The 24,934-nt window shown below is 39.1% G+C and overlaps 1 pseudogene; it reads left to right on the top strand.

The window, feature by feature from the left end:
• The first annotated feature begins 149 nt into the window (after window positions 1–149).
• Window positions 150–24,934, top strand: part of LOC120855169 — a 174,190-nt pseudogene continuing 149,405 nt past the window's right edge.

Raw genomic sequence — 24,934 nt, 5'->3', positions numbered from 1 at the left:
AAATTGGTCTATTCCTCCTTTTAGTTCTGTCAAATTTTATATATTTGCAGATTTGTAAATTTTAACATATGGTGAGGCTTTTTCATAGTGTGCATAATAGTTAAGATGAGTAATGTCAGTAGTGAGAGTTAATTATTATCTTCAGCGATATGGAACTATTGGTAACCTGTACAAAATTAATTTTGCTGAAGTGATGAGAAAGTGAAAGTGAAGTGAAGTCGCTCAGTCGTGTCCGACTCTTTGCAACCCCGTGGACTGTAGCCCACCAGGCTCCTCCATCCATGGGATTCTCCAGGCAAGAATATTGGAGTGGGTTGCCATTTCCTTCTCCAGGAGTGATGAGAACTAAAGGCTAATTAAAGTGCAATCAAGAGAGGATGAAAGGAGACTTGATGAGACCAACTGCACTGCAGCGGTGATTCGGCTGAGGGCGGCAAAGAGGGGTGCTCGGAAGTGGTCCTCGGCTTTCTCCCCTGGAGGCACGGAGAGCAGGGGTCTTGGCGAATGGCTTGCTTGCTGGTCACTTGTGGAGTGAGTAGACCCAGAGGGTCTGGGAGAGGGGCCGGCTCCCATCCCTGCAGGTTCCCAGAGACCCTGCTGCTTGCCTAGGCTGCGGGCGCCAGTGTGATTCTCTCCCTTCCTCCATCCTGTCACCACCTGGGAGTTTGGATTCAGGATTTGTTCCTAGTCTCCATGACTTTGATAACAAACTTACAGAAGCTGATGCTTATCTACAAATCTTGTTAGTTGAAGCTTTTTGATGACAAACTTCAAAACTGCAGAGATGATGAACAGAGAAAGAAAACTGAAACCCTCAAAGAGACAACAAATAGCTTGGTAGAATCAATTAAACACTGCATTATATCACTGCAGATCACTAAAAGTACTATTAATCCTGTGGATGCAATATATCAACCTTGTCCCTTGGAACCTGTGGTCAACACGGTGCCTTCTCAGACTGTCTTACCTCCAGAACCTACTCTGAGTTGCGTGATTCAGAGCAGCATCCATCTTCTCTACCAGTTGGACCTGTATTAGCAACCTTGGGACATCATCAGACTCCAACACCAAATAGTACAGGCGGTGGCCACTCACCACCTAGTAGCAGTCTGACTGCTCCAAGCCATGTCAACTTGTCTCCAAACACAGTCCCAGAGTTCTCTTACTCTAGAAGTGAAGATGAATTCTACGATGCAGAGGAATTCCTTCAGAGTGGCTCATCCCCAAAGTGCTTAATAGATTCCTCGGCATCTGCCTCAGTCTTGATACACAGTGGCTCAGGAAATAGTCTAAAGTGCCCAGATACCACGACTCACTTAATTCTTCCATGTCCAATGGAACAAGCGATGCTGACCTTTTTGAGTCACATGATTATAGAAATGACCAAGGGGAGGCAGGGGCGGTGGAAAAGCACAAGAGTGTTATCATGCATCTGTTGTCACAAGTTAGACTTGGAATGGATCTTATGAAGGTAGTTCTTTCAACATTAATTCTTGAAAGAAGATCTCTTTTAGAAATGCACACAGACTTTTGCACATCTGGATCTACTTGTGAGTATTAGTGACCAGAAGGATGCCAGAGACCAAATGGTTCAGGTTGTGAAATGGTATCTCTCAGCCTTTCATGCAGGAAGGAGAGGATCAGTTGCCAAAAAGCCATATACAACCCCATTTTGGGTGAAATCTTTCAGTGTCACTGGACATTACCAAATGATACTGAAAAGAATGCAGAGCTAGTTTCAGAAGGACCAGTTCCCTGGGTTTCCAAGAATAGTGTAACATTTGTGGCTGAGCAGATTTCTCATCATCCACCCATTCACCCATTTAATAAGAAGATGCAATTCAATGCTCATATCTGGCCCAAATCAAAATTCCTCAGGATGTCAATTATGGTGCACAACGTAGGGCAGGGCTGTGTCTCGTATCTGGAGCATGATGAATGTTACATTTTCACATTCCCCAACGTTTACAGCAGGTCTATCCTCACAGTGCTCTGGGTGGAACTAGGTGGAGAATGCAATATTAGCTGTTCCAAATCTGGCTATAGTGCAAACATCATCTTCCACACTAAACCTTTCTATGGGGGCAAGAAGCACAGAATTACCACTGAGATTTTTTTCCCAAATGACAAGAAGTCTTTCTGCTCAATTGAAGGGAAACGGAATGGTGTAATGTATGCAAAATACTCAACAGGGGAAAATGTAGTTTTTATAGATACCAAGAAGTTGCCTATAATCAAGAAGAAAGTGAGGAAGCTGGAAGATCAGAAAGAATATGAATCCCACTGCCTTTGGAAGGATGTCACTTTCAACTTAAAAATCAGAGACATTGATGCAGCATCTGAGTTCAGTTCAGTCGCTCAGTCGTGTCCGACTCTTTGCGACCCCATGAATCACAGCACGCCAGGCCTCCCTGTCCATCACCATCTCCTGGAGTTGACTCAGACTCACGTCCATCGAGTCCGTGATGCCATCCAGCCATCTCATCCTCGGTCATCCCCTTCTCCTCCTGCCCCCAATCCCTCCCAGCATCAGAGTCTTTTCCAATGAGTCAACTCTTCGCATGAGGTGGCCAAAGTACTGGACCTTCAGCTTTGGCATCATTCCTTCCAAAGAAATCCCAGGGTTGATTGCCTTCAGAATGGACTGGTTGGATCTCCTTGCAGTCCAAGGGACCCTCAAGAGTCTTCTCCAACACCACAGTTCAAAAGCATCAATTCTTCGGCACTCAGCCTTCTTCACAGTCCAACACTCACATCCATACATGACCACTGGAAAAACCATAGCCTTGACTAGATGGACCTTAGTCGGCAAAGTAATGTCTCTGCTTTTGAATATACTGTCTAGGTTGCTCATAACTTTTCTTCCAAGGAGTAAGCGTCTTTTAATTTCACGGCTGCAGTCACCATCTGCAGTGATTTTGGAGCCCCCCAAAATAAAGTCTGACACTGTTTCTACTATTTCCCCATCTATTTCCCATGAAGTGATGGGACAGGATGCCAGCATCTGAAGCCAAGCATCAACTTGAAGAAAGACAAAGAGCAGAAGCCTGAGAAAGGAAGGAAAAGGAAATTCAATGGGAGACAAGGTTGTTTCATGAAGATGGAGAATGCTGGGTTTTTGATGGACCATTACTGAAATGTCTTGGTGCTGCCGAGCATTACATTGGGAAACAGAAAGTTTGCTCCTGGTTCCAGGACAGGAGGTATAATTAAGCAACAATCCTCCTTTGGGAGAACCTATTCACTCTCTTCTTATTGCAGTGGTTCCTGTCTCAGAGATATTGGACTTTCTGAGGCAGATGAACAATTAAAGTGAGCAAAGCTTCCCTTTTTCCTGTCTGTGGCAGTTACAATGTTGATTTTGGTCTTGAGAAAAACTTCGGGTTTGGAAAACAAGATGTCTGCTCCTTTTCCAAATCCCATGATGTAAATCCCAGTCTTAAACGCTGCATTCCAGTGCTGCTGTTGAGATATACAATGTCCGTTGCCTAGTTCAAATAATCTTGGGTTCTATATATACATATATATATAATATAGCTGAGACCAGATTTTTCATAAATACTACATTTACTGTAAATATCAGTTCCTCTGAGTTGTTTTAGAAAATTTAGCATAAGGTATTAAAATCACATGTTAGGAAATTTCATGGTCTCACCTACAATAACTTTTATTTTGAAATTGAAATATTATTTTATTAAATTGTATCTAACTCTGGACTACAGTTTAATTATACTCAGTGCTTCTTAAGACTTCATAAAGTAATTTTTCCAACCTTAAAAAAAAGAGAGAGAATGAAAGGAAACATATGGATATGGAGTTATAACAATTACATTCAAAGATTTGTTCAGTCAATAAGGGCATAAAAATGTGATGGTGACCAGAGAAGAAATGAAATTAAGGGACATTGTGTGTGTGTGTGTGTGTACTTAGGAAGTTCTTAAAGCATGTTTTTAATGCAGGTTAGAATTTTATGCAGAGAGTTATTTGAGGACTAATTTCAAAAGCAGGTTCCTGAGAGAATCTGGAACCCAGTTCAATGATGAAGAGTTGATGCTTTAGCGGGAAGAAGAGAAAATGGATACACATATGAATAGATCAGTCAGTTTTGTGTTGGAAACACCTGGAAAGTTTCTCCTCACTGTTTCTGTTTTCTCTGTGAAATAAGAAGAATGGTCATCATCTGAGAATGAAGGGGGGCGAGGGGTCTTGGGGATTGCAATTAGAAGAGCATGTGGAGTAGTTTTATGACATAGTGAGAGAATAAAGAACTATGAGGATGGTAAGACATCAGTGCATGCCTCTTTGAAGATGGTAGTTATGAAATAGAGGCGGGATTAGCTTTATGTCCCACAAATAGCAAACCCTGAACAGCAGAGGTTGTATATTCTAAATTAGCAGTGGGTCACAAGATGCTTTTCTCTTTTCTAGATGAAATTATGCTGTTTGGACACTTGTCTGGGGTCATCTATTCCATGTCTCAATTTAGTGCCAATTGCTAGACCATCATTTTTGTGTCTATTGTAAATTTCCTGAAGATTTTGGAAACCAATTAATACTCAATCTTAATTCTGAGTGTTGTAAAGTGTTGGTTTTTATTTTGTTTGGGTAGGCAGTCAGGAAGGACTGAGCAGGTGATTTTAACAGATGGCATTTTTGAACCAAAAGAAGTGAGAAGACTGGCTTATTAGCTACCTGATAACACAGTCCTTTGTTGTCGTTTAGTCGCTAAGTCATGTCTGACTCTGCAACACCATGGACTGTAGCTCTCTGGGCTCCTCTACCCATGGGATTTCCCAGGCAACAATAGTGGCGTAGATTTCCATTTCCTTCTCCAGGGGATCTTACCAACCCAGGGATCCAATCCCCATCTCCTGCACTGGCAGGTGGATTCTTTACCACTGAGCAGGGAAGTCCTGGCACATTCCTAAGTTATACAAATGCGTTTGTGTCTTACAGAAATCTCACACACAGACCATCATTTTCTGTTTTGTAACTTCTTGCATCCTTTTCACTGAAACCAAAGGGATTGTGACTCTTCCAAAGCTGCTGTCCATGGACTCAGTTGGTACTTTTCTGCATCCCAGGGTCATCTAAAAGTCAGTGCTCCTTCATGATCAGATAGGTTTATTTTTGTGCTAACTTAAAGTGTATGAAAACTAATTTATGTGATAGATTAAAGTGACAACAACAACAACAACAACAACACCCTAGGCACAGTCATTTCACTTAGTGCAACAGATTTCCAAAATAAAACAGCTTTTATTTCACTATACTATCCTCAGGAGAATCAGATACTGCTTGCCTGTTAAGTCCTTCACACATCATTAGTTTCCAAGCAAGAGGGTGATAAATCTCACCACAGAACTAGTTCAGTGCACATAGGGAAAAAAAGAAAAAACAGAGCTGAGATGATAACTGATTTGAGCACAGACAGTAGACACTGTTAAAAATACATACTAAGTTTATATACATATTTTGGTTAGTAAAGAAAAATGTAATCCATGTGAAAGGTGAAGGATATAAGCTCAAATACCCCTTCATAACTCTCCTCCCTCGCTTCATATCGACAAGGCCATCTTGGGGCCTTACTGTTGCAGGAAGGCGGACCCCTTCCAGGGCCCGAAACTGGGCTCTTGTCTAACACTTGGAAATGAATTGTCCGAGGAGACACACGTGCTGACAAAGCAAGAGGTTTTACTGGGAAAGGGCACCTGGGTGGAGAGCAGTAGGGTGAGGGATCCCAGGAGAACTGCTCTGCCATGTGGCTTGCAGTCTCGGGTTTTACGGTAATGGGATTAGTTTCCAAGTTGTCTTTGGCCAGTCATTCTAATTCAGAGTATTTCCTGGTGGTGCATGCATCACTCAGCCAAGATGGATGCTAGCAAGAGGGATTCTGGGAGGTGGACAGACATGCAGTGTCTCCTTTTGACCTTTCCTGAACTCTTCTGGTTGGTGGTGGCTTAACTAGTTCCATATTCGTTACCAGGATATCCTGTCATAAAACAACTCGTGCAAATGGTTAGTATGGTGCCTGGCCAGGGTGGGCGGTTTTAATCAGTGTGCTTCCCCTAATAGAATGCGCTACAACATGGTTCAGCATATATTACATATCTTTTCAATATATTACATGGGGTATGGGCAAAGGGAAAAGGTCACAGAATAGCATAATATGATGATTCTAATCTTATTTTTAAAAGCATTATCAGTGGATAGGTTTCATGAGTATTTTACAGAATTGTTAATGCAAAGAAAACATTGGCTAAGATTCACAACAAAATGTAAGCAGTGCCTACTTGTGGAAAGCAACAGGTTGAGTTTGCAGAGATAGGGGACTCTTAGTTTCTTTTCTTACTCCACTGTGTATTTCCTTTGTATCCATAGGCCTGTGTGATCCCACTATTCACTAATATCAATGAATATACTCAGATATTTTAGTTTACTTATTTTCTGCAAAATCCCAGAATTTGCAGATTCTCCTAGGTAAGTGTCATCATACCTGAAAAGTGCAACATTGACCATTCAGCACGAATCTTGCTACTTTCTCTCAGTGATTTTTTTACTCCCTGGAATGCAAAGAATTGTCTCAGTTCAACTCTCATCCCTGCTCCATTCCTTCATACACCCCTCTACCATAAGCTCCTCTACCAAAGTCACATGCAAGCTTTTACAAAGTCTCATACAGAAAGCAGGGTGAAATTCCAACCCTCACTTCCAAACTCTCACCATGACAAAACTCTACAAATTTTATCTCTGGTTGTAAAGGTGGATGATCTACCATTATATAAGACCCACTGCTGGATCATAAAATAAGTGAGCTAGAAAATGAACATGATCCAGGTGGGTGGTACTCAACCTACACTGCATGATAGAAACACCTGAGGAGCTTTGAAAGCATGGAAACACTTGGGCCATCCCTAGACTAACCAAAACAAAGTCTATTTTGGAAACTTATCTGAAAGATAAAGACACTGAGTAGCAGAGAGGATGAATGACTTGCCAAAGGTCCCAAAGGTCACTGAGGTGCCAGTTGGAGGATGTGTTAATAACCAGATTTTATTTGCTTGTCTAGGATGCATGACAATGAATAATATAGATACTAGAATTAAGCATAAATTTTTATTAAAATTAGAAAATCAGAAGATATACTTTTCTACTCTGGGGTATGCACTGCTTAAATATTACCATTATTAATGACTGTGTGGATCACAATAAACTGGAAAATTCTGAAAGAGATGGGAATACTAGACCATCTGACCTACCTCTTGAGAAACCTATATGCAGGTCAGGAAGCAACAGTTAGAACTGGACATGGAACAACAGACTGTTGTTCCAATAGACTGTTGTTCCTAATAGGAAAAGGAGTACGTCAAGGCTGTATATTGTCACCCTGGTTATTTAACTTATATGCAGAGTACATCATGAGAAACGCTGGGCTGGAAGAAGCACAAGCTGGAATCAAGATTGCCAGGAGAGATATCAGTAACCTCAGATATGCAGATGACACCACCCTTATGGCAGAAAGTGAAGAGGAATTAAAAAGCCTCTTGACGAAAGTGAAAGAAGAGAGTGAAAAAGTTGGCTTAAAGCTCAACATTCAGATAACTAGGATCATGGCATCTGGTCCCATCGCTTCATGGCAAATAGATGGAGAAACAGTGGAAACAGTGTCAGACTTTATTTTTCTGGGCTCCCAAATCACTGCAGATGGTGACTGCAGCCATGAAATTAAAAGATACTTACTCCTTGGAAGGAAAGTTATGACCAACCTAGATAGTATATTCAAAAGCAGAGACATTACTTTGCCAACAAAGGTCCATCTAGTCAAGGCTATCGTTTTTCCAGTGGTCATGTATGGATGTGAGAGTTGGACTGTGAAGAAGGCTGAGCACCGAAGAATTGATGCTTTTGAACTGTGGTGTTGGAGAAGACTCTTGAGAGTCCCTTGGACTGCAAGGAGATCCAACCAGTCCATTCTGAAGGAGATCAGTCCTGGGTGTTCTTTGGAAGGAATGATGCTAAAGCTGAAACTCCAGTACTTTGGCCACTTCATGTGAAGAGTTGACTCATTGGAAAAGACTCTGACGCTGGGAGGGATTGGGGGCAGGAGGAGAAGGGGACGACCGAGGATGAGACGGCTGGATGGCATCACTGACTCGATGGACATGAGTTTGAGTGAACTCCAGGAGTTGATGATGGACAGGGAGGCCTGGCGTGCTGCAATTCATGGGGTCGCAAAGAGTCGGACACGACAGCAACTGAACTGAACTGAAGCAAAGAATTCCTTCAAAATGTTATCTTTCATATGGCACGCTTGGGGCTGGTACACGGGGATGACCCAGAGAGATGTTGTGGGGAGGGGGGTGGGAGGAGGGTTCATGTTTGGGAACGCATGTACACTCGTGGTGGATTCATGTCAATGTATGCCAAAACCAATACAGAATTGTAAAGTAAAAAAAATAAATTATATTAAAAAAATGTTATCCTTCAATTTTTTTTAAGGGATAATATGAAGAAAATATTACTATCAAGGAACCTAGTTGCAGATTATTCCTCTCCTATAACATTTTAAAGCCAAAGCCAAAATTCAATACAGAAATGAAAAATTCTTAAAGAAAGAGCAACATGATAACATTTCCATTTTCCATTCAGGTAACCACTACCTACGGAGAAGGCAACGGCAGCCCACTCCAGTACTCTTGCCTGGAAAATCCCGTGACGGAGGATCCTGGTAAGCTGTAGTCCATGGGGTCACGAAGAGTCAGACACGGCTGAGCGACTTCCCTTTCACTTTTCACTTTCATGCATTGGAGAAGGAAATGGCAACCCACTCCAGTGTTCTTGCCTGGAGAATCCCAGGGACGGGGGAGCCAGGTGGGCTGCCATCTATGGGGTCGCGCAGACTCGGACAGGACTGAAGCGACTTAGCAGCAGCAGCAACCACTACCTAAATGGGAAAAATGTTAATTATGATGCAAACAGATACATTTTCATTTTCTTGTAGCTGATTTCTTACTTAATGGTTGTTCACTAAAATAGAATCAAGACATGTCATGAATAGTTCAAATTACTAGAACCAGCCCAATGAGAGAAAGTACAAGATAAATTAAAAAATTCAATGTGGAAAGTTGGTTAAAGTAATATGAGTTCATAAAAAACATTATTTTTGAGTTTATACTAATATCACTAAGTACAGTATTTTCCACCTCAATTCTGCAGATCATTTTATACCAGCTGTGTTACACCAACCATGGGCATCAATGCAATCATTGATGATAATAATAGACTAAAATTAATTCTACCAGGGAAAATGCAAGCTAAGTAAGCTGAGAAAAATTAACCTTTTGTCTATATTATTCTTAGTGTGACACACAGCATACTGCAAAGTAAATGACTTTAGTGGATCTACTATTGCCTGAGATTAGAGGAACATCAGAATGATTTAAAGGAAGTCTTCAAAGTTGACTTCCAGATATTACGACATGAACAGCCTGGGAAGTTTCCAGAGATATTTCATTATATTACCATGAGTTTAATTGAGGCTCTGTTGTTCAATATTCAGTTCCATCTGGGAAGTATAAGAAAGAAGCATCTCTAATGGTATGTATCTTAGCAATTTATTTTTGTAAAATATGTTGCACTCTATTAGTGATTGTACGGAGTGGAGATCCTGCTACTCAGATAAAATATAAAGCAGCTATTGACTGGCAACAGCACCTAAACAATGGAGCAGCCACATACTCTGTTTTTATTCGGTCTGTTCCCTCACTGTTTATTCATCAGTGATTCAGCAGACATTGACTGATAATCTTTTCTGTTAAAAGCATAATTGTAGGCACTCAAGGAAGCCATGGATCAATTCAAAACAGTTAACATTAGAGTAAATCTGTAAGCAGAACTTGATAACCAAATATACTAAGACATACTCCCTCTTTATTTAATATCATATCCCATCATATGTTTTTAAATTCTCTTGTATATTTAAAAATACAGTGTTTTATACAAATGCTACTCCTTATTAAATGTTTAAGCTCATACACAATGTCACCCTTTATCAATCTGTTCAGTCTGTTTCTCACTTTTTCAGGGTGTGAAAGCACAAACACATTTTATAAGCTTTCGGAGAGTTCAAATCGAAACACTGCCTGAAACCATAACAAAAATGCAATAAAAAGAAAGAAAAAGACATGTTTGTTTTACGTCCCATCCCCCAACCTTCAGTTTTTTTTTTTCTTTCCATTTTAGAGGTGTTGCCTTTGTAATTGGACTTATTCCCTCTAGACTCCAGGCATTTCTGGCTAATCTAGCATGTTGTTTTGTTATTTTACTTTGAAGCACCATTTTTCTGAATTTAAGTGTAATTATCTTTTGTAGAAACTTTGGACAATACAGGAAAGTAAAAACAGAAACAAGCCGATATTCCTTCTAGCCTTTAAGTACCATTCAGAAAGTTCTCCTTTTTCTGAGGTAATTGGTACTACAAAAATGATGCAAACAAAATTCAGCTAAAATGGGAACTAGTATTTTATTGTACTGAGGCTGATAGACTTAGTCAATATAAATAGAGGATGCTAAGATAAATTAAAATGTCAGAAAAACAACAAATAATATTTGTAGTATCAGCATGTCCCACGTGAATATTGCATAAGATATATATGTGAGACACAGTAATTCTAACATTTTTTCATTGTTTATATGAAAATCAAATTTAACTAAGTGTCCTATCTTAATTTGGCAATCTTATGTAAAGAAAAAGTCTTAAAATGACTTGGCTTGAAAGCTAAATGCAAGTTATAGATTGTATTTAACAAAAAATTATAGTTATAATATTGGGTTAATTCCCTCAAATGAGTTTTGCATTGTTTTTTTTTTTTTTCACAGTAATTTTCACTTTAAAATAATACATAAACATAACAGAACATTTTTTATTTTATATTTGAATCCATAAAATAAAACACCACATGAGTATATTTTACTAATATATGACTAGCCTGCATCTTTTGATATTTAAATTGTTTACTTCTAATCACTGATAGTTTTGTTTCCTGTGTCTTTTCTTTACTCCAGTGGTTATTTAGCCAAACTCTGCTATTACTAGATCCTCAAATGTTCCTGACATTTCTGCTGATTGGAATAGACATCGCTATCATTTGCACTCGTTTAGGAAATCTTATATCATTTGCATGTTTTCAATTTTACTCTTCAATTGATTTCTTCTGTATGTGACATTTTAGAAGTGCCCTGTAATGAGCAAGATGCTGATAAAGAAAAGTATTAATTAAATGAGCAGGAAGACCAATTGTGTTTGTTTGTTTTTATTTTTTGGCCGTGCTGCAGGGCTTGTGGGATCTTAGTTCTATGACCAGGGATGGAATTGGCGCCCTTGGCAGTGAAAAGCGTGTAGTCCTAACCACTGAAGCACCAGGGAATTCCTAAAGGCTGTTTTAACTGAAGAGAAATGTTGAGAAGGTATTAGTTTTATTGAAAAAAAAAAGTAATTGAAGACTTTTTCTTGGCATTTGGGTGACCTTTACTTCTCCTCAATTATTTGGTTTTAAATTTCATAACAATACAAAAAATTTTACCTAAAAAACCCCCTCATCTTGTCGATAATCTCTTGATTTTCCTTTCAGAAGTTTTCTAAGCATATACAACAGTGTTTGTGTGTGCGTGTTGTGTAGTTGTGTGTAGCTGTGAGATGTTTGGCCAGTAAATTGGTATAGGATGGGTTGCTGGGAGTGTACATGTGTTTACATTTGTGTGCATTTGTGTATATGTGTATTTGAGCTTCTGTTTAAATTATATATCACAAATAACAGCCTCCTATATATGACTCTGTATTTTATTTCTTTACCAAGTAATATATCTTAGAGATGATTTTCTGTTGGTTATTAAAAGGCAGCATAACTACTAATAGATTAATATATGTTCTTATTAGTTTAAATAGTCCTCTATGGATGGATATTTAAGCATTTTGCCTCCTTATGTGTGTGTGATAGTTGATCAGTCGTGTCCTACTCTTTGCGACCCCATGGACTGGAAGCCCACCAGGCTCCTTTGTGCATGGAATTTTCCAGGCAAGGATACTGGAGTGGGTTGTTATTTCCTTCTCCAGGGGAACTTCTAAACACAGGGATTGAACCTGTGCCCCCTGCACTGAAGTTGGATTTTATCATGTGAGCTACAAAGGATATGATTTATACTGTTGCAGTTGCACACATTTGGAATTGTATTTACATGTTCATTTCCTAGAAATGAAATTATCCACATACATTTGGGTTTGCATTCAGCTGTGAATAATAGCTGACAAAATATGGCTGAAATTCATAAAAGTTTAGTCTGTTCTCTGGTATAATTTCAATATACAAAATCTACAGGAAGGCCATAACAGAACTGGGATACTAGCATAAGGTTTTCATCAGGGACAGACAAGAAAAGATTGAACAGTGTGTATGTAGTTATAAACCTCTGACATACTCTAACAAAGTATGGGTGTGTTTTAAATTTTAACAGACACGGTCAGCTCTCTGTATCTGTGAGTTTGACATCCCCAGATTCTACCAATTGCATATGAAAAATATTTGGGAAAAAATCCAGAAATTTCACAAAGCAAAGCTTGAATTTGGGCTGGTAACTATTTAAACATTATTTACATTGCATTAAGTACTATAAGTAATCTAGGGGTGAGTTAAAGTATATGGAAAGATGTGTGTAGGTTATACATAAATACTATTTCAAGAATACAAATACACACCAATTTATATGAGGGATTTGAACATCTTTAGGTATCTGTTAGCATCCAGGAAACAATTCCTAGCAGACATGGAGGAAGTACAATATTTTATGAAGGGTGCCAATTTTCTTGAAATTAAATTACCACCAAAATGCATGATAGTATTTCATGATATCTTATAAACATCTTAACATTAAAAATTGGAAATCTCTTGGACAGAGGAGCCTGGTGGGCCACAGTCTATGGGGTTGCAAAAGTTGGACATGACTTAGCAACTGAGTGAACAACCTATTAGGAGAAAAGTGATATTTCATGAATCAGAGCAAAAAAGATAAGAGAGAAGCTTAAAAGTATTTAAATTTTCTCATTGACCAAATCAGCGGGTGATATCCTAGGTTTGTGATATTCACAACTTGAAAATTGAGTCATTATTTGCAAGCACTCTAGTCTTATCCTCAAACCATCCACGAATTTGGCTTTTGACACTCTTTCATGTGGAACTAGCTAGAGTGTAAGTTTTTCTACTCCCATTAAGTGCTGGTTTTATTTGTATGTAACTTTTCATTTATATTATTACATTAATTGAAGGCTCAAGTAAGTGTACATGCATAGTTTAAAATCCTAACTAATCATAAGATATGTTATAATATAGTAAGATATTATATAAAAATAGTAATATATAGTATATACTATAATGTAACAAGGTTAACATGTAGACCTAAATATTTGGTTATCAGTATTGTGCTCAAATTTTCTCAAATTCAAGAAAAGGAGAAACAGTTCATAAGAATTTTTTTTTCAGAAATTAAGTAAAGATTGACAATATTAGTGATGAAGTCAAGGGCACATTTGGAATTTAGTAAAGTGGGACAAAGTTAGCCATAAATATTAAAAGAATTTAAATAATTTAGTTTCCTGTATTATCTTTTGTGGTCTAAATACATGCCCACTGCCATAATGAGGAAATAACAGGATTGAAAAACTGTTGAGCTCAATCTCCTGGTGTTCTAGTGTTAGTAAATGCGCTTTATGATAGACCCCAGTTCTGAGTGTTTCCAAGATCTTTGCAAACCTCATAAAGCATTGCCCCAACTAACAGGAAATTTCAGGTGTAGAGTAGGGAATTAACTTTCACAACTGCAAACAATGAGCCAGGGTGAGAAGCAATTACAATTAATCAGGGGACCTGACTCCTCAACCCACTTTCTTAACTACTGACCTGTACTATTTTCCCTGGAGTCAAAAAAGTCAGGAGGGCACTGCCAAGCGCAAGGTTCTATGAGCCTCTTGCAAGTCAACAGGCACTCAAAAAAATCAATAAACACTGATTTCAAACCCCCAAGAAGCCTAAGACTGCTATGGTCCCTTTGGAACACTAAAGAAAAACTGAATAGAAATCTATCTGATAATTCTATCTACCTAGTACATTCCTTTCTCCATGTTTTTCCATATGAGTTTATGCTTAAAGCATATCTAATCTTCAAAACTATTTTAAAATCCAACTCTAGGGAAAATTTTTTAAAATCCCCATGTTTCTCTTCCCTCAGTAAGCTTTCAAACTTTTATGTGGTTTCAATTTTGGAAATTGGAAAGAGAAAATGTACAATTACGGAGTAAAGAATGAGAACAATTTTACAAAAGCGATTAACTGGGATGTCATTCACTTTATTCTACTGGTCTTGGAAGAAACTTTCTTAAAATGTATCATACTGTGTTCCTGACAGGGTATCTATAATATCATCACAAGTCAGGGCTCTAGTCAAAAGCAACTGATACCTGGTTAAAACATTTATCTCCTGGGGAGGAATTGGCTACTCACTTCCAGTATTATTGCTGGGATAATCTCATGGACAGAGGAGCCTGACGGGCTACAGTCCATGGGGTTGCAAAGAGTTGGGCATGACAGCTTGTGCATGCATAAAGGATCTGTAAGAGACATGTACCGGCGGCAATAACTCATGAGGGGACAATTTAATATGCCTTTCATATTAAGACATCTTGCAAAGTTATATCCCAAAAACAAAATGGAGAAAATTTTCCTTTAAGATTTTATGCCCTCAGTTTATAAATCTTTGGTATTACGATTTAAAAACAAAGTGATTGTTCAATAATTTCAGAACAATGTAATTGTTGATATTTACCACTATCCATGGCCTGATGACAGATCTAAATAAAGATTGTGATTTAAAAGAACCTATGAGTCTCCTGTATGGCTTGGTGCATATTTATTGAATCTTAGCTTGAAAACAGCAGTGCTTTAAACAACAACAGAGCCCATACTTGTTTTCATCCCTGGGCCAGATGGTACATCATCTTGGGAAATGGTGTAACCTGTCAGAGTGTATAAGTGTGATCTTGTGTGAATAAATTCTGCTAGCTTGGGACACTATTCTGTGGAGGCTGCATGCTGTCTTTCATTATCCCCAATAATTAAAATTTTGTATTTTCCTCAACAACACACACCACTGAGATGAGCAATTAAGAGTCATTGAATAGAGAGGTATATGAATTTGGTGGTTAGAAAGGAGGCTTTTCTGTTTTATTTTATCCTATTTACAACCATCTATCCTGAGATGCTAAGATCCAGAGAGATAATTTGCTGTAATGTATGCCCAAATAATAAAATACTATAATCATACGGGTAGAAAAAGGATGTGCTTTTGGGCTGATGAATAGATTTTTCTTCTTGTGGATCAGAAAAATTTACAACATCTAAAGATTTATTTTTTAAATGTGGTTTTCTTAAATTGGTGAAAGAATTTTAAGACAAAGGGCTTTGTTCTTGGAGAGAACAGAGTTAAAGGATTAAAGTTCAAGTTGCATTTCTGCCATTTGGTATATGACCTGGGCAAATAACTTACAGTCTCCATTAATGATGAAGCAAATGGTGATTTAAAAAAAAAATCAAAACACCAACATTAATGTGAGAATTAAATGAGACAATCTCTAGAAAGTAATTTATAAGCTGCAAAATGATGACTGATGACATTTTTACTTCAAAATGAAGGGAAGGTACATAGTTCTCCTTATCTATTCCATTTGTTTTCCTGGGTTTTCTTAAAAGTATAGAGCAGATGGCCAACAAAAATAGCTTGAAGTGGTTTAATAATTTACCAGCTGTAACAGTCAGCATCCAGCCAGGGGAATAGGAAACCACTTCAGGTTCATCAGGCAGGAGGGGGTGTAATTCAAGGAACTGCTAATATAGATGTCAGAAGGTCTGGAGGAGTGAATGGGACAGAGAAGCCACTAGAGGAGCCCAAGCAAGGAAGAGCTTATCCAGAGAGGTGGAAGCTGTAACCATCCCTGGGCTGGAGTCCAGCTCTCACTTGTCTCTGCTCCACAGAAGACAATGTCACTGCCTTGAAACTGCACCAGTGCAACTGAACAAATGTTCAGGAGCCCAGACACGCTCTTGGGCTTACCTGGTGGTGCAGACTGTAAAGAATCTGCCCGCAAATATGAGAGACCTGAGTTCAATCCCTGGATCAGGAAGATCCATGGAGAAGGGAATGACTAACCACTCCAGTATTCTTGTCTGGGGAATTCCATGGACAGAGGAGCTTGGCAGGTCTCAAAGATTCAGGCGTGACTGAGCGAGTACCACTTTCTTTTCACTGCCATATTCGACTGCCATATTCGTCTATTTTTCCTTCTTCCAACATCCTGCTAGTATCTTTCAACAGCAAACCAAACCAGAACTTAACTGACAAGAGACTCTGGGAAATGCAATAAAGGATCATTCCTTAGTCTTTGTCTAAGATTTTCCACCCATTTGCAATTGGAGTCTTGACTGGAGCTGAGAGACAACACTCCTTATGTATTTTGGCAATTTATTTGCACAGCTCATAACATTGTTTTATAAGTCAATCAGATCCACTTAGTTTCAGACTACCAATTCATAGAGAAAACATGCTTTCTTATACTTATTGTGAGCAAAATAAATCTTCTCCCAAATGTCTGTAATATAATAGGGATAGATTTTAGACAAGAAATGCTTCTCAAAATGTGATCCATGAACCATTTTGATCAGAAGCTCCAGAGTCACTTTATAATAATAAAAAACAATAAGGCAAGAAATTGCTTATACAGCTGTTATATGCACTGGTTCAGAGAAATGATTCACAGGAGGTAGATGGTGCTATGGGTTGAATTGCGTCCTCCTTCCCAAATTCACATGTAGAAGTCCTAACTGCACTTCCCACCTCCCAGCATCAGAGTCTTTTCCAATGAGTCAACTCTTCACATGAGGCGGCCAAAGTACTGGAGTTTCAGCTTTAGCATCATTCTTTCCAAAGGTTAAATGAGGTCTAAAGGGTGGGCGGAGTCCTGATCTGATAGAAGTGATATCCTTATAAGAAGAAGACAAAACACCAGATTTCTCTCTCTCTCTGCCAAATGAGGACACAGGAAGACAGGAAGAGAGCTTTCATCAGAAACATAACCCTGATAGATCCTTGAACTTGGATTTTCCAGTCTCCAGAAACCTAAGAAAATAAAGGGTTGTTGTTTGAGCTATCCAGTCTATCATATTTTATGATGGCTGCCCAAGCAACTAAGATAGATGATGAGCGAGAATGGTATAAAGTGCAGGAGAATCTTTAGCCTAATGGTCTCTACTCCCTTGCTGCCTTCTCTTCGTCCAGTGGGAAGATTATGCAGACGGATGGCAGCACACATTCTGTCAGCTCCAGACACATGACCCACTGCTGCTCCCTAAGTTAGGCTGCCCCAGAAATGAAGTTACCAGTGACTTATTCACATAAAACAAAATCAATGCACTAATAGCTAAACCAGGTTTCAGAATTTTCTTAGCTGCTCACCTGTTCCCATTTGATCTGTCCTCGGGTTGTCAGCCTGGCACTGAATTTTAGTCTTGTGATTTTGATATGCCCTGGCTTAGATCTTGCCTCTGTCCTGAGACTGTGTTCTCTCTCACTCAGCAACCACCTTTGATTTTCTCACCTAAACCTTTTGTGACTCTTGCTTTGTGAATTTTCATCTCAGGCTCCATTTATTTTACATTGCTGCCTGACACCATCAAGTTTGGTTGGAAAGCACTCTCAGAAGTCGATGGCCAGGCTGCACCCATTTAGTTCTGTCCCCATAACAGCCACCCACAGAGACGCTGCAGCATTCAGAGCAAGCTGAGGTTGCGCTGTGTGTGCAGCTGCCACTCGGCTCTGAAGGAAGCAGCTGGTGTAACACTTGCTGCCCAAATTCAATCCAACCAACTCGGTGAATGAACAGTTGCCCAGCAGTACTGATCGTTGCTTAGCTAGCTATTCTCTTTTTTTGTTGCTGTTGCTGTTGTTGTTCAGTCACTTAGCCGTGTCCAGCTCTTTTCAACCCCATGGACTGCAGCCCTCCAGGGTTCCCTGGCCTTCACTATCTCCCGGAGTTTGCTCAAACTCATGTCCATTGAGTCGGTGATGCCATCCAATCAACTCATCCTTTGTTGCTCCCTTCTCCTACTTTCAATCTTTCCCAGCATCAGAGTCTTTTCCAATGAATCCTCTCTTCACATTAGATGGCCAAAATATTGGAGCTTCAGCTTCAACATCAGTCCTTCCAATGCATATTTAGGGTTGATTTCTTTTAGGATGGACTGGTTGGATCTCCTTGCTGTCCAAGGGACTCTCAAGAATCTTTTTCAGAACCACAGTTTGAAAGTATCAGCTCTTTGGTGCTCAGCCTTGTTTATGGTGCAGCTCTCACATCTGTCCATGACTACTGGAAAAACCATACCTTTGACTACACTATTACTTTTTATATTTTAAGAAAAGTTGCCAAAGTAGATATTGCTCTCCCATTTCACACACGAGGAAACTGAGATTCAGAGAGGTTGAGCATTGTCACCTTCATCGATCATTGCAGTGGCATCATCAGGGTTAATTTTAGTTTATACTTGTCTAACTTTACCATGGCCCACAGGGTCTCTCACTGCATTCTGGTGGTTGAACTTGGTATATCTCAACTTCTTAACAGAGATATCATAAAACAGGAGATGTATGAGTAAATGTGTGAATTACTGGTAGGTACCATCATCTACTTTTTGGCAAAATAGTTCCTACATTGATGTAATAAGCTCAATCACTCATAGTAACCATCCCTTCTACTACTTTTTATTAACTTGACCCTTTCCCAAATCACATTTATTTTTTAAATCTGGTTATGAATGTTATATATGAACCATGTAAAAAGTTGAAAACTACATATACTAAAATACATCACCAAAGAGTGATCACCACTGTTTCATTTAGTATATTTGATTCATTCTTTTTACTCATATTATAAGGAATTATTTAATTTGGTATGAAATATATAAAGACATATATGCATATTTGTAATTAAATAATATATATGATTTTTGTGTCTCTTACTAATTGTTTTCTTGGAAATGAATTACCAACTAATTTTTTTAGAAAATTATTATGAAATTTTGGTTATATTATGTCCATCATAAAAGTATATGAGCATTTATTTAAACTTTTAAATTTAATTGGAGCATATAATTGCTTTGGAAAACTCTAATACTGTTACAAATTTAGCTTCTTTTCATTTTCTTCTATGTTACATTAAAATGTATTCATTGAAAACCTTTGTTTAAAAACACTGGAGTGCATATTATTTATTATTTTAAGGTAAAAGTGAGATTTTTAGCTACATGCAGGTAAAAATGGTTGGTTCAGTGTGTCACTTAAACATTTTAAAAGCAGCTACTAGATAAATAGAAATTGGACACTTATCTTTCAAGTTTTAATGGTAATAAATTTAATGAAGAAAACTTCATCACAAGGTACCATACAGGATGATGTTGAACATCATGATAAAAGTAAGACGTAGAGGTTGACAAATATTTTTAAGAAGGACTTGGAAAAATTATGTTTCTGTATCCCCAAAGGACAGTGGGTGGTAATGAATTGAAGAAGGGCCCTCTCTCAATCCCACTTGGACTCTCATTTCAATCTGACATCCCAAGAACTCTAAAAGGAACATCCTTTCTACACATGTAAGTTGTTTTTTTCAAGTTCAGTTCAGTTCAGTTCAGTCGCTCAGTCATGTCCAACTCTTTGCAACCCCATGAATCGCAGCACACCAGGCCTCCCTGTCCCTCACCATCTCCCGGAGTTCACTCAAACTCACATGCATCGAGTTGGTGATGCCATCCAGCCATCTCATCCTCCGTTGTCCCTTCCTCCTCCTGCCCCCAATCCCTCCCAGCATCAGAGTCTTTGCCAATGAGCCAACTTTTCACATGAGGTGGCCAAAGTACTGGAGTTTCAGCTTCAGCATCATTTCTTCCAAAGAACACCCAGGGCTGATCTCCTCTAGAATGGACTGGTTGGATCTCCTTGCAGTCCAAGGGACTCTCAAGAGTCTTCTCCAACACCACAGTTCAAAAGCATTAATTCTTTGGCACTTAGCTTTTTTCAAGTTAGGCAGTAGTAAATGTAGCTTCACCAAATGGGTTTTTCAGCAGAAGTTTGGAATTGAGGAATAGAAGAGAAGTAGAAAAAAAGAAAAGGAGTAGAAATTGCAGCTGGTTCTCCTTTTTTAGGCTCATGTGAGAAATAGCTAGATGACACTTTCAGGATGTTGAACTAAAGAGCCTCTTGATGAGAGTGAAAGAGGAGAGTGAAAAAGGTGACTTAAAGCTCAACATTCAGAAAACTAAAATCATGTCATCCAGTCCCATCGCTTCATGGCAAATATGTGGGGAAACAATGGAAACAGTGAGAGGCTATTCTGGGGAGTTCCAAAATCACTGCAGATGGTGACTGCATCCATGAAATTAAAAGAAGCTTGTCCCTTGGAGGAAAAGCTATGACCAACCTAGTTAGTATATTAAAAAGCAGAGACATTACTTTACCAACAATGGTCCGTCTAGTTAAAGCTATGGTTTTTCCAGTACTCATGTATAGATGTGAATGTGGACTATAAAGAAAGCTGAGTGCCAAAGAATCAATGCTTTTGAACTGTAGTGTTGGAGAAGACTCTTGAGCGTCTCTTGGACTGCAAGGAGATCCAATCATATCATCCTAAAGGAAATCAGTCCTGAATGTTCATTGGAAGCACTGATCCTGAAGCTGAAACTCCAATACTTTGGCCACCTAATGTAGACAACTGACTCATTGAAAAAGACACTGATGCTCAGAAAGATTGGAGGTGAGAGGAGAAGGGGACGACAGAGGATGAGATGGTTGGATGGCATCACCAACATGACGGACATGAGTTTGAGTAGGCTCTGGAAGTTGGTGATGGACAGGGAAGCCTGGCATGCTTCAGTCCATGGGGTTGCAGAGTTGGACACAACTGAGTGACTGAACTGACCGACTGACTGGGTTGGAAAGATCTCCTGGAGAAGGGAATGGCTACCACTCCAGTAATCTTGCCTGGAGAATTCCTTAGACAGAGGAGTCTGATGGGCTACAGTCCATGAGGTCACAAAGAGTCGGACACAGCTAAGTGAATAACACACACAGTTGGACTGAAAGTGAGTAAGAACTTTCTAGTATGTGTAATTTTTGTAATCTAAAATCCCTAAGATTCACTAATATTCTACCATTAAATGACTGATCCACAAGTTATCCAGAGACCCAGAAACTTTGGAAATGCCAGGGCTCACATTCCCTTTCAAAAGCTAATATTTTTTGCCAAGGCTTCATCAACTAAACTGTTACTAATTATTGCTTAATAACTAAACTGCTATAATCCTTTCTGATTACTGTCAGCTATTTATAGATCATATTTTATAATAGCAATAATGTTAACTCATCACACAAAACTCCCAGCTCAAACATCTCTGATTGGCTTTCCTATGCAAAATTGTAAAAAGTAGGTTCTTCATACTAGAAATCCAGATAGTACACAATAGAACTCCTGCCTGCTTTCCACCTACTGCTTCCACAATTCTCCTTGGCCCATTTGAAAACTGCCCAATTGCCTTAGTCCTCCAGAGAAACAGGATAGATAGGTAGATAGATGGACACTGTAAAGAATTAGCTCAAGGACTGTGGAGGCTGATAGGTATTGGATATGCATGGTAGAATGGCAAGTTGGAGATGCTGCAGGTTGATGCTGCAGGTGGACTCTCAGGGCAGTCTGGAAGCAAATTTCTCTGTTCTTCAAGGAAATACCATCTTTTTTTCTCATAGGTCTGTGACTGATTGAACAGGGGCTCTCCCTTATTATTAAGGATCAGTCAGTTCAGTTGTTCAGCCATGGCCAACTCTTTGCGACCCCATGGACTGCAGCATGACAGGCTTCTCTGTCCATCGCCAACTCCTGGAGCTTGCTCAAACTCAAGTCCATCGAGTCAGTGATGCCATCCAACCATCTTGCCATCTGTCATTCCCTTCTCCTCCTGCCTTCAATCTTTCCCAGCATCAGTGAGTCAGTTCTTTTCCAATAAGTCAGTTCTTCACATCATGTGGCCAAAGTATTGGAGCTTCAGCTTCAGCATCAGTCCTTCCAAAGAATATTCAGGATCATTTCCTTTAGGATTGATTGGTTGGATCTCCTTACAGCCCAAGGGACTCTCAAGAGACTTCTCCAACACCACAGTTCAAAAGCATCAATTCTTCAGCACTCAGCTTTATAGTCCAACTCTCACATCCATACATGACTACTGGAAAAACCATAGTTTTGACTAGATAGACCTTTTTTGGCAAAGTAATGTCTCTGCTTTTTAATATGCTGTCTAGGTTTGTCATAGCTTTTCTTCACAGAAACATCCTTATTAAGGGTAGTTTGATTTACCCAAAATTTACTGACTTATATGTTAACCTCAACTGAAATATACCTTCACAGCAATATTTAGACTGGTATTTGAATGACTATTGGGATACTGTGGGTTAGTCAATTTGACACATAAATTAGATATCACCTCACCATCATACATGTAATTTCCTAATACTCAAAGTGTTTTCAAACAACTATACTTTTCCTAGCAATAATATCATTCTGAAAATGCCTTCTTTCTAAAATTTTGAGTCACATATATTTATGGTGACTGTATGGATCACAACAAACTGAAAATTATTAAAGAGATGGGAATACCAGACCACCTTACCTGCCTCATGAGCAAGTTGTATGTAAGTCAAGAAGCTACAGTTAGGCCTGGACATGGAACAATGGACTGGTTCCAAATTGGGAAAGGAGTATGTCATGGCTATATGTCGTCACCCTGCTTATTTAACTTATATGCAGAGTACATCATGCAAAATGCCGATTGGATGAAGCACAAGCTGGAATCAAGATTGCTGGGAGAAATATCAATAACCTCAGATATGCAGATGACACCACCCTTATGGCATAAAGTGAAGATGAATTAAAGAGCCTCTTGATGAAAGTGAAAGAAGAGAGTGAAAAAGCTAGCTTAAAACTCAACATTCAAAAAACTAACATCATGGCATCTGGTCTCATCACTTCATGGCAAATAAATGGGGAAACAAAGGAAACAGTGAGAGACTTTTTTTTCTTGTGCTCTAAAATCACTGCAGATGGTGACTGCAGCTATGAAATTAAAAGATACTTGCCCCTTGGAAGAAAAGCTATGACATGTCTAGACAGCATATTAAAAAGCAGAGACTTTACTTTGCCAACAATTGCCCATCTAGTCAAAGCTTTGTTTTCTTCAATAGTCATGTATGGATGTGAGAGTTGGACCATAAAGAAAGCTGAGTACCTAAGAATTGATGCTTTTGAACTGTGGTGTTAGAGAAGACTCTTGAAAGTCACTTGTACTGCAAGAAGATCCAACCAATCAATCCTAAAGGAAATTAGTCCTGGATGTTCATTGCAAGGACTGATGCTGAAGCTGAAGCTCCAATATTCAGCCAACTGATGCAAAAAGCCAACTCACTAGAAAAAAACCCTGATGCTGGGAAAGATTGAAGGCAGGAGGAGAAGGGGATGACAGAGGATGAGATGGTTGGATGGCATCACTGACTCAATGGCCATGAGTTTGAGCAAGCTCTGGGAGATAGTGAAGGATAGGGAAGGCTGGGTAGGCTGCAGTCTATGGGGTCACAGAGTCGAAACAACTGAGGGACTGCAACAGTATCAACAAAGTTTATGGTTAAGTGAAAAGGTTCAATCCTGCTGTCACCTCCTTCATGAAAACTTTTGTGGTCTTCTCACTCTGGGACATCAAACACTTTTCCTTGCTCTCATAACATTTTACTTAGACCATACCTTGGATTCTAATCTCTGATGCACGTGAGGTTACTCAAGTAGGGTTTATCCTGCTGGAATAGAGAGCATTCAGTTTTGTTTATCTTAGTGAACAAGGGTGAGAGTTGTATAGAGTCACAAGTCAATAAATGCAAGGTAAAAGTACAAGTCCATTATGAATCTGATTACTGAAACAGTTATCTCTTATGATGCAGAACTCTATGCAAAGTTCATGAGGTTGTGTAGTGTTCCTTGCATGGATACTGGAGTGAAACCCTTTCTAGTGAACTGATAAACCTCTACTCCAAAGTTACTCAGCCTGGTGGATTCAAATCATGAAAGCTTTATACTGGTCATGAGCAGATTGAAAGGAATGTAAGAACACGTCTTCCTCCTCCACAGGATGGCTGATGACTGCCCTCCACTCTTCATGGGTGACGTATGTCCAGATATTTTGCCGCAGGTGCAGACATACAGTGAGGAAGATTTAGAGTTCTTACCTCTTTCTCAAGAACAGACATGTTCTTGTCTCTGGGGCTGAGGAGAGTATTGGAAGAAAATAAAATAAAACCTACCAAACAACCCAATATTCCTGTGTTGCTCTTGTTCTGTTTTTTTTTTTTTTTCTCTTCTCAGATAAATAACAAGCTCATTATAATTTTGTTTTGGTAAAATCTCCAGGGCATAACCTTCAGTATGTCTGCATACATTACAGAATCATGTGTCCTTACCACTTTGGAGCTCCGTCTTTTTAATAACCTGTAAAAATCCTTGAGTAGAAAAGCTCAGTGAGGCAAAAGAGAAAGTAAACACTGAGGAACAGAAGTACACGAGGTATTTGGATTTTTTTTTCCTGACTGAAATTTATTTTCTTTTTTTTGAAATTTATTTTCACGTGGGAATGCAAGCCTGTCCCTAAGCTTGGATTACAAATCAATAGGATACAAATGACTCAAATTTTATCATGAGTTGGGGGCAGTGAAAGAACTCCAACTAATAATTACATCATTTGTTGAGTGCTTGTGA

The sequence above is a fragment of the Oryx dammah genome, unplaced genomic scaffold (assembly GCF_014754425.2).
Source record: "Oryx dammah isolate SB20612 unplaced genomic scaffold, SCBI_Odam_1.1 HiC_scaffold_27, whole genome shotgun sequence".
In the NCBI taxonomy this organism is placed as follows: Eukaryota; Metazoa; Chordata; class Mammalia; order Artiodactyla; family Bovidae; genus Oryx; species Oryx dammah.
This window is presented reverse-complemented; position numbering and strand designations above follow the sequence as displayed.